This window comes from Prinia subflava, chromosome 8 (assembly GCF_021018805.1).
Source record: "Prinia subflava isolate CZ2003 ecotype Zambia chromosome 8, Cam_Psub_1.2, whole genome shotgun sequence".
NCBI classification, from domain to species: Eukaryota; Metazoa; Chordata; class Aves; order Passeriformes; family Cisticolidae; genus Prinia; species Prinia subflava.
In genome coordinates this window covers 15348190-15359508 of record NC_086254.1, presented here as the reverse complement: position 1 = coordinate 15359508, position 11319 = coordinate 15348190, and the positions used below count along the sequence as shown (strand labels likewise).

Genomic DNA, 11319 nt, shown 5'->3' with positions numbered 1-11319 from the left:
AGCGCCGACCCCGAGCAGCCCCCGAGGCACCGAGCGGGACCGGCACCGGCACCGGGACCGGCACCGGGACCTCATCCCAGCCCCCGGGACCGGCACCGGTACCGGCACCGGGACCTCATCCCAGCCTCCGGGACCGGTACCGGCACCGGGACCTCATCCCAGCCCCCGGGACCGGCACCGGGACCTCATCCCAGACCCCGGGACCGGCACCGGGACCTCATCCCAGCCCCCGGTACCGGGACCTCATCCCAGCCTCCGGTACCGGCTGCTCCTGCGGGACCAGACCGGGATCAGCCCCTCCTCACCCCCGGCTCCTCCCGGGGTCCGGGCCTGCCCCCGGCACCGGCACCGGCTGCCGAGAGACCGACACCGGAGCGGGGCCGCATCTCCGTGCCCGGCACCGCCTGGAGCTGCGGGGCCGGGACCCGACCCTGCCCCGGTACCGCCTGGAGCTGCTCCGGTACCGGCTGGAGCTGCCCCGGGCCCTGCCCCTGCTCCCGGTACCGGCACTGGGACCTCAGCCCTGGCTCCGGTACCGGCTGGAGCTGCCCCGGGCCCTGCCCCTGCTCCCGGTACCGGCACTGGGACCTCAGCCCTGGCTCCGGTACCGCCTGGAGCTGCCCCGGGCCCTGCCCCTGCCCCGGTACCGCCTGGATCTGCTCCCGGTCGCTGCCGGGGCCGTTCCCCCCTGACCCCCGGCCCCGCCTGGCTCTGCCGCCAGTCCCGGCCCTCACCCGGCCCGGCCGCAACCCCGCCCGCAGAACCGGCTCCGCCAGGCCCCCGGTGCCGCCCCCGCGCTTCCTCCCGCCGGCCCCCCCTATCTGCGGCCCCAGCGCGGCCTGCGCGGGCGGATAAGGGCGGCGGGGCCGGGCCCCTCCCCGGGCCGCCATCACCTCAGCCGGCCCCGGGAGGAGCCAGCGCGGCCCGGCCCCGGGGGAACCGGCGGGAGGAGCCGGGACCACCCTGCCGCTCCGCCCCCTCCCAGCGGGCCGCGATCTCATTGGCTCCCGTTGGACGCCTGCCGGCTCGTATTGGATAGTTCACCCATCAATCAAATCAAAGCCACGCCTCTTTCCGCCCTCACAGCAGGGACGAGGCGCGCACCACGGGGGCGCGCTGGTGATTGGTCAACGCACCCGTCAATCAAAAGCAAAACCACGCCTTTCCCCTCCCCGCTTACTACGAGGGCGGGCTTACTGCTGTCTCTTCGCGCTGATTGGCCGGAGGGCATGCAACCCACCTTTCTATTCGCCGGCACCGCCGTCAATCATTAGTTTAAAGATTAAAAAAAACCCACCCAACGCAGCGCCCCAGGCCTGGGCAGGGGGGGCGTGGCCGGGCGCGAGGGTGTCCCAAATCTGCCTGGCAACGGGGGGGGTCCCGCGGGGGGGGGGGACGAGGGGAGGGGGGCAGAGGGGAGGGGAGGGGGCGAGAGGGGAGGGCAGGGAGGGGGAGGGGGGGGGAGAGGGGCGGGAGGATGGGGGGGGGACGGAGAGTGAGGGGGGGGCGGGTCCCCCTGCGCGCGCAGCCCCCCCCGCCCCCCCCTCCTGTCAGTGGCCACCTGAGGGAGCCGCCTCCCCTCCCCCCACGGCCCCAGTCCGGGCCGGGCCCCGCTGAGGAGGAGGAGGAGGCGGCTCTGAGGGGGCTCCGGACAGTGAGTGACACCCGCGCCCCGCCAGCTCCCCCTGCCCGGGGGGGGACACGGGGACACCCCCACACACACACCCCCTTCCCCCCCGAGGGGAAACCGGGGCTCGGGGCAGAGCGGGGAGCGGCGGATCCGGGATTACCGGCGGCGGGGGGGGGGTTGCGAAGGGGCACGGCCGTGAGGGGAGAAGGGAGCGGGCAGAACGCGGCTATGGCGAGGGGGGACCCCGTGAGGGAACTGGGCTGGGAGCGAGAGCGCCAAAGCGCCGGGGGGGGGTTCACGGCGGATGAAAGTGCGGCCGGGCGTGTGTGTGAACAGGGGGGGGTGGGGATAATAAAAAAAGGCGAAAAGAAAAGAAAAAAAAAAAAAAAAAGCAAAGGTTGGGAAGTCCGAGGGGAGGGTGGGCACGGGTGAGGGGGTGCCAGGGAGGAGCGGGAGTGCATCCTGGGAGTTGCCCGATAGGCACAGCCACCAGAGCATGTCAGCAAAGGCGGATTATTGGTGCCAGAGCCTTGGGAAGGCGGGGGAGGGGAGTGGGGGAGGGGACGGGCCACCACCAGGGCCACCACCAGGGCCACCACCGGGGCCACCAGGCCACGGCTGGCGGCTGCCGCCGAGCCCGCGGGGACGGAGGTGTCCCCTCGGGCGGCCGCGGGTGTCTCCCCTCGGAGCGTGACGGGCCCGGAGTGGCGGCCCGGAAACACGGAGAAAGTTTGGGCACGGGGCGGGGAAGGCGGGGAAACGCGGGGCTGTGCGGGAGAGGAGGCGGGCTGGCTGCGGAGACAGGGCGAGGGGGAAAAGTGAAGGGTTTGAGGGGAAAAAAGTGAGGGGTGAAGGGGAAAAGTGAGGGGATGAGGGGGGAGAGAGGGGTGAGGGGGAATGAGGAGGGGTTTGGAGGGAACTGAGGGATTTGAGGGGAAAAGTGAGGGGTAAAGGGGATGGTGAGGGGTGAAGGGGAAAAGAAGGGTGAAAGGGAAAAGTGAGGGATGAAGGGGGAAAGAGAGCAGTGAAGGGGATGAGGAGGGGTTTGGGGGAACTGAGGGATTTGAGGGAAAAGTGAGGAGTGAAGGGGAGAACTGAGGGGTTTGAGGGGGAACATGAGGGGTGAAGGGGAAAAGTGAGGGGTGAAGGGGATGAGGAGGATTTTGGGGGGAACTGAGGGATTTGAGGGAAAAAGTGAGGGGTGAGGAGGAGAGCTGAGGGGTTTGAGGGGTAAAATGAGGGGTGAAGGGAATGAGGAGGGGTTTGGGGGGAACTGAGGGATTTGAGGGGAAAAAAGTGAGAGGTGAGGGGGGGTGAGGAGGGGTTTGAGGAGGAAAAGTGAGGGGTAAAGGGGAAAAGTGAGGGATGAAGGGGAAAAGTGAGGGGTGAAGAGGATGAGGAGGGGTTTGGGGGGAAAAGTGAGGAGTGAAGGGGGAAAAGTGAGGGGTGTAGGGGATGGTGAGGAGTTTGAGGAGGAAAAGTGAGGGGTGAAGAGGATGAGGAAAAGTGAGGGATGAAGGAGAGAACTGAGGGGTTTAAGGGGAAAAACGTGAGGGATGAAGGGGATGAGGAGGGATTTGAGGGGGAAAAGCGAGGGGTAAAGGGGATGGTGAGGGGTGAAGGGGAAAAGAAGGGTGAAAGGGAAAAGTGAGGGGTAAAGGGGATGAGGAGGGGTTTGAGGGGGAACATGAGGGGTGAGGGGGAAAAGTGAGGGGTGAAGGGGAGAGCTGAGGGGTTTGAGGGGTAAAATGAGGGGTGAAGGGGATGGTGAGAGGTTTGAGGAGGAAAAGTGAGGGGTGAAGGGGAAAAGTGAGGGGTGAAGGGGATGAGGAGGATTTTGGGGGGAACTGAGGGATTTGAGGGAAAAAGTGAGGGGTGAGGAGGAGAGCTGAGGGGTTTGAGGGGTAAAATGAGGGGTGAAGGGAATGAGGAGGGGTTTGGGGGGAACTGAGGGATTTGAGGGGAAAAGTGAGGGGTGAAGGGGGAAAAGTGAGGGATGAAGGAGAGAACTGAGGGGTTTGAGGGGGAAAAGTGAGGGGTGAAGGGGATGAGGAGGGGTTTGGGGGGAACTGAGGGATTTGGGGGGAAAAAAGTGAGGGGTGAAGGGGAAAAGTGAGGGGTAAAGGGGATGGTGAGGAGTGAAGGGGGGAGTGAGGGATGAAGGAGAGAACTGAGGAGTTTGAGGGGGAATGTGAGGGGTGAAGGGGAAAAGTGAGGGGTGAAGGGGATGAGGAGGGGTTGAAGGGAAAGCTGAGGAATTTGGGAAAAGCTGAGGGGTTTTGGGGGAAAAAAGTGAGATGTGAAGGAAATGCTGAGGGATTTTGGGGAGAGCTGAAGGGTTTGAGGGAAAAAGTGAGGGATGAAGGGAATGCTGAGGAATTTGGGGAAAAGCTGAAGGGTTTGAGGGAAACTGAGGAGTGCAGGAAAAGCTGAGGAGCTTGTGGGAAACTGAGGGGTTTGGGGAAAAACTGAGAGGTTTGGGGAATTTTGAGGGGCTTGGGGAAGACTGAGGGGTGCGGGAAAAGCTGAGGAGTTTGGGGAAAAGCTGAGGGATTTGGAATAAAAGTGAGGGGTCTGGGGAAAAGCTGAAGGGTGCAGGAAAAGCTGAGGGATTTGGATAAAACTGAGGATTTTGGGAAAAACTGAGGAGCTGAAGGGAAAGCTGGGGATCTGCTGGAAAAGTTGAGGGTCTGGGGTGAAATCTGAGGGTTTGGCCTAAAATTGGAGGGTTTATCCTAAAATTGGAGGGGCTGAAGGGGAAGCTGGGGATGCACTGGAAAACCTCAGGGGTGGCAGGGAAACTCTGTTTGGGGCTCTGTCCCAAAATCCAGGGGTTTGCCCCAAATCTTGGGGGTCTGCTGGAATATTTGGGGGTCTGCTGGAAAACCCAGGGGCTTGGGGCAAAAGCTGTCCCAAAATCCAGGGATTTTCACCAAAATCCTGCAGGAAATCCTGAGGGTTTGCCCCAAATCCCGGGACTGTGCAGGAAAACCCCGGGGTCTGAAGGGATCCTGAGGATTTGTGGGATAATCCAAGGATCTGCTGGAAAACTTGGGAGTGTTTCCCCTCAAAACTCCCAAGAACTGCCCCAAAACCCCGGGATCCTCTGGAAAACCCGAGGGGCTGGGGCAGAGCCCCAGGGAGTGTCCCAAAAATACCCAAATCCAGGGGTTTTCCCAAAAAACCCTGTGGGATAGCCCGAGGATCTGCTGGAAAACCTGAGAGTCTGTGGGAGGAGCTGTGTGAAATCCCAGGGATCTGTGAAATCCAGGAATTCCAGGGGGCTGTGGGGATTCCCAGGGATCCATCCCAAATTCTGGGGGTCTGCAGTGAATCCTGGAGATCTGTGAAATCCCAGGGATCTGTGGGGATTCCAAAATCCCAGGGGTCTGTCCCAAATCCTGGGGGGGGGGGCGGTCTGTGGAGAATCCCAGTGCTCCATCCCAAATCCCAGGGCTCCATCCCAAATCCCGGGGCTCCATCCCAAATCCCGGGGCTCCATCCCAAATCCTGGGGCTCCATCCCAAATCCCAGCCCCATCCCAAATCCTGGGGCTCCATCCCAAATCCCGGATCCATCCCAAATCCCGGATCCATCCCAAATCCCGGGGCTCCATCCCAAATCCCGGGGCTCCATCCCAAATCCCGGATCCATCCCAAATCCCGGGGCTCCATCCCAAATCCCGGGGCTCCATCCCAAATCCCGGATCCATCCCAAATCCTGGGGCTCCATCCCAAATCCTGGGGCTCCATCCCAAATCCCAGCCCCATCCCAAATCCTGGGGCTCCATCCCAAATCCCGGATCCATCCCAAATCCCGGATCCATCCCAAATCCCGGGGCTCCATCCCAAATCCCGGGGCTCCATCCCAAATCCCGGATCCATCCCAAATCCCGGGGCTCCATCCCAAATCCCGGGGCTCCATCCCAAATCCCGGATCCATCCCAAATCCTGGGGCTCCATCCCAAATCCCGGCTCCATCCCAAATCCTGGGGCTCCATCCCAAATCCCGGATCCATCCCAAATCCCGGGGCTCCATCCCAAATCCCGGGGCTCCATCCCAAATCCCGGGGCTCCATCCCAAATCCCGGCCCCATCCCAAATCCTGGGCCTCCCAAAAAAGCTGGAAAAAGAAGGGTTTGTTTGGAATTTCAGGACAAATCCCAACTCCAGGCCAGCCCTGCTGGAGCTGCCTTCTCCAGGGAATAAAACAGAGCTGAAATTCCCATTTTGTGCTCCAAAAACTCCACAAATCCTCGGAAAATTCCCATTTCCTGCTGCCAGGAATTCCAGAGGGGATTGCAGCACCCGGCTTGGGGCTGGAGCTGGGAAAATTTGGGATCGATTCCCCCAAATTCAGCCCCTTTTCCTTGGGAATCACCTCGGGATGTTTTTTTTTTTGGGAATGACCGATCCTGGTTTCCACAGGGATGGGACAGAGGGGCTAAACTTTGGGATGGAGGCCCAAAATCCCGGGATTTGGGATGGGATTTGGGTGTCCCTGACCCTCAGGATCCTTTCCCATCCCGGAATTTCCAGCTGGAATTTGGGGAGTCCATGGAAAATGGGCACAGAGGGGATTTGTGGGGATTCATTCTTGGAATTCTGGATTTATTCCCAGAATTCTGGATGGATTCCTGGAATCCTGGGCTGCTTTGGGATGGAAGGAGCTGAGGGATCCCACCCTGATCCCGGATTTTTCCTGGGACATTCCAGGGATCCATGGGCAGCCACAACTTCGGGAACCCCTTTCCAAAATCCCACCCCAATTCCCGATTTCCCAATCCCAATCCATTCCCGGTGTCCTGGAATTCCCAGTCCTTCTCCAAATCCTCTCCAGCTCCTTTGGAAGATGGATTTTTTTCCAGTTTGGGGCGATATCCATGGAATTTTCCCACTTTTGGGATGCCATCCATGGGATTTCCCAAGTTTTGGGATGGCTTCCATGGAATTTTCCAAATTTTGGGCAATATCCATGGAATTTTTCCAGTTTTGATTGATATCCATTGGATTTTCCATGTTTTGGGATGGCATCCATGGAATTCTCCCACGTTTTGATTGATACCCATTGGATTTTTCCACCTTTGGGATGGAATACCTGGAATTTTCCCAGTTTGGGGTGAAATCCGAGGATTTTTTCCCAATTTTGGGATGATATCCATAGAACTTCCCCAATTTTAGGATGGCACCCACAGGATTTTCCAAGATTTGGGTGATGCCCACAGAATTTTCCAGGTTTGGGCTGTCACCCATTGGATTTGTCCAAGTTTTTGGCGATTTCCATTGGATTTTCCAACACTGGGATGGCACCCATGGGATTTTCCCAAATTTTGGGGTGAAATCCATGGAATTTCCCCACTTTTAGAATGGCATCCGTGGGATTTTCCCAAATTTTTGGGATGATATCCTTGGAATTTTCCCTGGGATCATCCCCGTGTTCCCCCCTGCAGGAAAATTTGGGAATTCCTGATCCCGCCTTCCCAAATCCTCCCTGCTGCTCCTCCCAAATTCCGGGAATTTGGGGCTTTTTGGGATTTCTTTTTGGATTGGGACGACAGGAGGGAAAAATGGGAATGGGCTGGAAAAGCACGGCAGGGATGTGGGAACAATAATAATAATTATTAATAATTAATAATAATGACACAGCTCTGAATTCCTTCTGCCGTTCATTTGGTGGAAAGGAGTCGAAATTCCGGATTTTGGATCCAGATCTGGCAAAACTTCCTGGAAAAATCTTTTCCCAAAATCCTGGGGATGCCGGGCGCTGAGCTGGGAGGAACTTCCTGGGATTTTGGGGGGAATTTCCTGGGATTTCACAGGAATTTCCTGGGATTTGGGGAAAATTTGCTGGGAAATGGGGAGAGAATTTGCTGAGGTTTGGGGAGAAATGCCAGGATTTGGTGGGAATTCGCTGGGATTTGGGGGAATTCGCTGGGATTTGGGGGAATTCGCTGGGATTTGGGGGAATTCGCTGGGATTTGGGGGAATTTCCTGGGATTTGGTGGGAATTCGCTGGGATTTGGGGGAATTCGCTGGGATTTGGGGGAATTCGCTGGGATTTGGGGGAATTCGCTGGGATTTGGTGGGAATTCGCTGGGATTTGGGGGAATTGCCCGGGAGGGTTTTGCGGCCGCGGCTCTCCCGGCGCTGCCCGGAGCGTCCGGGGACCGGAGCGGGCCCGGCCCGGGCCGCGCCTGCTGCAGCGGCCACCAACGCTGTCCCCTCTGTGTCCCCTCTCCCTGTCCCCTCTGTGTCCCCTCTCCCTGTCCCTTCTTCCTGTTCCCTCTCCCTGTCCCCTCTCTCTCTGTCCCCTGTGTCCCCTCTCTCTGTCCCCTGTCTCTCTGTCCCCTCTCCCTGTCCCCTCTCTTTCCCCCCCTGTCCCCCCTCCCTGTCCCCTCTCTGTCCCCTGTCCCTGTCCCTGTCCCCCCTGTGTCCCCTGTCCCCTCTCTGTCCCCTCTCTGTCCCCCTGTGTCCCCTCCCTGTCCCCCCTCCCTGTCCCCTCTCTGTCCCCTGTCCCTGTCCCCTCTCTGTCTCCCTGTCCCCTGTCCCTGTCCCCCCCTGTGTCCCATCTCTGTCCCCTCTCTCTCTCCTCTCTCTGTCCCCCTGTGTCCCCTCCCTGTCCCCCCTCCCTGTCCCCTCTCTGTCCCCTGTCCCTGTCCCCTCTCTGTCCCCCTGTGTCCCCTCCCTGTCCCCCCTGTGTCCCATCTCTGTCCCCTCTCTCTCTCCTCTCTCTGTCCCCTCCCTGTGTCCCCTCTCTCTGTCCCCTGTCCCTGTCCCCTCTCTGTCCCCCTGTCCCCTCTCTGTCCCCCCTGTCCCCTCCCTGTCCCCTCTGTCCCCTCTCTCTGTCCCCTCCCCGTCCCCTCTGTCCCCTCTCTCTGTCCCCTCCCTGTCCCCTCTGTCCCCTCTCTCTGTCCCCTCCCTGTCCCCTCTGTCCCCTCTCTCCACGTGGCCTCTCCCAGCGCGGCTCTGCCCGCGCGCCCCCCGCCCGCCGCCTCAGCCAATCAGCGCCCTCCTCTCATCCCCCGCGCGACCCCCGCAGCCAATGGCGGCCCGCGACACAAACGCGGCTCCCCCCGCGCCGCGCCCGGAAGCGGCGGCGGCGGCAGCGCCGAGCGGGGCCGGGCCCGGGCCGCTCCCGGGGCTCTCCCGGTGCCGCCCCCGCCGTCCCGGAGCCGTCCCGGGGCTGTCCCCGCCGTCCCCTCACCGTCCCCGCGCTGTCTCACCGCCGTGCCCACTCCGTCCCTCCGGCCGGCCCCGCCGCCGGCCGCCCCGCCCCGCGCATGCTCCCGCGGTGCCGCCGCGACTCCATGTGTGAGCAGCGCGTCCAGGGCACCGGAGCCGGCGGCACCGGCACCCCCGGCACGGCCCCGCCACCGCCGCACCCGCAGCGCGCCCGCCGCCCCGCCCAGCCGGCCCCGCCGCCGGGCCCGCCGCGGCTGCGGCGCGGAGGGAGCGGAGCAGCGCCCGCCGACTTCTCCCGGTAAAAGTTGTGCCGGCGTTTATTGTCTCCGGTACCGGAGCGCCGGGAGCGCCCCGCGGCCGGGCGCACACGGGCCGGGCTGCCGGAGAGCCGCCGGGGAAGTTGCGGCGTTTCCCGGCCGTGCGGGGAGCCCGGAAAGTGCAAAGTCCCGCTGGCCGCGGCTGCGGCCGCCCGGGAGCCCCGAGCCGGCGGCACCGGGAGCGCTCCGGGACCGCGGGGTTCCCCCCGCGCCTCCCCCGGCTCCGCCGCCCGCCCGGCGCCCCGGCCCGCCGCCGGCTTTTGTTTGGGAAAGTTGCTGCGGGCTTTCCGCCGGGCTGCTTCCTCTTCCTCCTCTTCCTCCTCCTTCTCCTCCTCCTCCTCCTCTTCCTCCGCCGCCGCCGCCCCAAGCGCTCCGTGCCCGCTTCCCGCCGCTCCCCGCCCTCCGTGGCGGGGCCGGGGGCACGGGGACCCCCCGGAACCCCCCTGGTCACCCCCCGGTCACCCCCCGGTCACCCCCCGGTCACCCCGACCCCCCCCAGGTCAATCCCCGCTGTTCAAACCCGCCGTGTCCCCCCCGTGTCCCCACCCCCGGTGCCCCCCGGTGCTCCCCGGGCTCCCCGGGCACGGGGACCCCCCCGGTCACCCCGTGATCACCCCCGGTCACCCCCCGCTCACTCCCCGCTCACCCCGACCCTCCCCCGGTCGATCCCCGCTGGCCAAAGCCGCCACCCCCGCGCTGTCCCCGTGTCCCCACCCCCGGTGCCCCCCGGTGCCCCCCGGTGCCCCCCGGTGCCGGAGCCCCGCGGGGGCCGCGGCCGGGCCGTGCGGCCGGGCCGGGCCGGGGCCGTGTCACAATAAGAGTCCCCGGCCGCCCTTCCTGCGCCCCGGGGCACCGGGAATGGCACCGGCACCGGGATCGGGATCGGCACCGGGATCAGTACCGGGATGGGCACCAACACTGGGATCGGGATCAGTACCGGGATCCGTACCGGGATTAGTACTGGGATGGGCACCGGCACCGGGATCAGTACTGGATCAGGATCAGCACCGGGATGGGCACCGGCACCAGGATCGAGATTAGTACCGGGGTTGAGATCAGTACTGGGATGGGCACTGGGAGCAGGATCAGCACTGGGATGGGCACTGGCACTGGGATCAGCACTGGGAGCAGGATCAGCACTGGGATGGGCACTGGCACTGGGATCAGCACTGGGATGGGCACTGGCACTGGGATCAGCACTGGGATGGGCACTGGCACTGGGATCAGTACTGGGATGGGCAGTGGGAGCAGGATTGGGATCAGCACTGGGATGGGCACTGGCACTGGGATCAGCACTGTGTTCAGCACTGGGAGCAGGATCAGCACTGGGATGGGCACTGGCACTGGGATCAGTACTGGGATGGGCACTGGGAGCAGGATCGGGATCAGCACTGGGATGGGCACTGGGAGCAGGATCGGGATCAGCACTGGGATCAGCACTGGGAGCAGGATCAGCACTGGGATGGGCACTGGCACTGGGATCAGTACCAGGATGGGCACCAGGATCGGATCAGTACCAACATTGGGATTGGGATCTGTATCGGGATGGGCACCGGAATTGTGATCAGGATTGGGATCATACCAGGATGGGCACTGGGATCAGTACCGGGATCGGGATCAGCACTGGGAGCAGCTCCAGGATTGGGATCGGGATGGACACTGGCATCGGGGTCAGTGCTGGGAATGGGACTGGGAATGGGCACCGGAATCGGGATCAGCACCGGGATTGGCACCAGGGTTGGGATGGGCACTGGGATTGGGATTTGGGATTGGCACCAGGATCAGCACCGGGATCGGGGTCAGTACCAGGATGGGCACCGGGATCTGCTCCGGGATTGGGATCAGCGCCGGGATGGGCACCGGGCTGTGCTGCCCGGAGGGGTCCTGGGAATTCGGGAATCCAGGGGGGACACTGGACAATCCCAGCCCCAGGAGGGGCTAAAGGAAATTTGGGGAATTCCTGGGAACTGTGGGAATTCCAGCTGGGGTTGGCAGTCCCAGCCCGAAGCAGCGCAGGGAAACGGGCACAGAATTCCAGCCGGGAACGCCTCCCCCGGGATTGGGGTCGGGATTCCCATCCCAGCCTGTCCTCAGGGGTTCCCACAGTTTTCCAGGATTTTCCCACCCCCGGCTTGGTTTTCCTTTGGCTGAGCCGGGATTGTCCTGCCTGGCTCAGGGCAGCTCCCCCATT

At 62.8% G+C, this 11319-nt stretch overlaps 1 protein-coding gene across 4 annotated transcripts in view; it reads left to right on the top strand.

Moving 5' to 3' along the window:
- Positions 1–1551: 1551 nt before the first annotated feature.
- GATAD2A (GATA zinc finger domain containing 2A) overlaps positions 1552–11319 on the top strand; it is a 41346-nt gene continuing 31578 nt past the window's right edge. For 3 of the 4 annotated variants that reach the window (XM_063403458.1, XM_063403461.1, XM_063403460.1), the window contains exon 1: positions 1552–1654. The gene's annotated coding sequence lies outside the window, so the exon portion shown is untranslated. Of the gene's footprint in view, positions 1655–8670; positions 9110–11319 lie in introns of those variants that run through there. The other variant, XM_063403459.1, reaches the window with a different exon arrangement.